Source organism: Microtus ochrogaster, unplaced genomic scaffold (genome assembly GCF_000317375.1).
Source record: "Microtus ochrogaster isolate Prairie Vole_2 unplaced genomic scaffold, MicOch1.0 UNK16, whole genome shotgun sequence".
Lineage (NCBI taxonomy): Eukaryota > Metazoa > Chordata > Mammalia > Rodentia > Cricetidae > Microtus > Microtus ochrogaster.
In genome coordinates, this window is record NW_004949114.1 from 1,473,009 (window position 1) to 1,474,480 (window position 1,472).

Consider the following 1,472-nt stretch of genomic DNA (forward strand, 5'->3'; position numbering starts at 1 on the left):
GTGTGCATGAGTGCAGTACTTGCAGAGAACAGAAGAGAGCTTCAGATTCCCTTGAGCTAGAGCTGTGGGTGGATATGCCCCACCCATCATGAAATCTGGGAACTAAGTTTGAGTCCTCTACAGAGTAGTATGTGCTCTTATTTGCTGAGCACATACTACTCTGTAGAGGACTCAAACTTAGTTCCCAGATTTCATGATGGGTGGGTCTCTCCAACCCTACCTTGATTTTTGTTTTTGTTTGTTTATTTGACAGTCTTTTACTGGCTTACCACCTAGGCCAGGCCAGCAAGTCCTAAGAACAACCCTCCACCCCACCCCACCCACATCTTTGCCTCTGCATTGCTGAGATTATAGGCATACACCTCATGCCTGGCTTCTGATGTGGGTTCTTGAGATCATATTCAGATCTTCAAGCTTGCAAATGACTGAGCCACCCTGCCTTCCCTCCACCCTCGCAGTATCTTTAAAACTACTTTGCCCTTGTCCGTGTGTGGTCAAGCCCCTGCTAGCATAGCCTCTGAGCATCTCAGGAGGCCACACTCATACACGTGTACACACATGCATGCGTGCATACTCACACACATATATACACACAGGTGAGCTCCTGAGTTGGTGGGTTTGTGTCTCTTACTTGCGGTATAAGCAGCACAGACAAGGCAAATCTGTGTATGAAAGTGTTGTAGAGAGGACACTAGCCCTGATGTAGGCTGCTGCTGCCTGCTCTTTGGAGGCATTCGCTTTTATAGCCCTTGCCTCCTGGTCACGGGTTTCTGTCTAGCTGGTGGTTGCTATAGCCACAGACTTCAGATGACAAGGAAATCTCCTAGAATCTTAACCTTTAAAAAGTAGGCTCTAGCTGGGCGTCACCCTCTCCTTTAATGCCAGCACTCTGGAGGCAGAGACAGGTGGATCTCTGTGAGTTGGAGGCCAACTTTATCTACAGAGGGAGTTACAGGATAGCCATAACTACACAAAGAAACCATATCTCAAAAAAAATAAATAAATAAAAAGTGGACTCTAGGGAGTCAGTGAGGAGGCTCAGCAAGTGAGTGTAATCTCTGGAATCCAAATGGCAGAAGAAGAGAACTGACCCTTCAAGTCATCTTCTGACTTGAACACATGCACTGTGGCATGCATGCCCTCTCTCATGATAACAAAGTAAATCAATAAATGTAAATGAAAGAGAAATTAGGCTTGATCTCAGTTGGTAGAGTATTTACCTAGTACAATACAGAATAAATTGAGTGTGTGGTGGCACATACCTACAGTTCCCACACTCAGAGGGTATAGGCAGGAAGGAGTGTTAGAAATTGGAGGTCATCTCTGGCTATATGTACTAAGTTTGAGACCAACCTGAACTACATAAGAGGGCTTTTTCAGGGCTGGAGAGATGGCTCAGTGGTTAAGAGCATTGCCTTCTCTTCCAAAGGTCTTGAGTTCAATTCCCAGCAACCACATGGTGGCTCACAACC

The 1,472-nt window shown here is 45.9% G+C and overlaps 1 protein-coding gene across 2 annotated transcripts in view; it reads left to right on the top strand.

Moving 5' to 3' along the window:
• Positions 1 to 1,472, top strand: part of Dnaaf5 (dynein axonemal assembly factor 5) — a 41,334-nt gene that overhangs the window by 21,083 nt on the left and 18,779 nt on the right. The gene's annotated exons all lie outside the window — the stretch shown is intronic.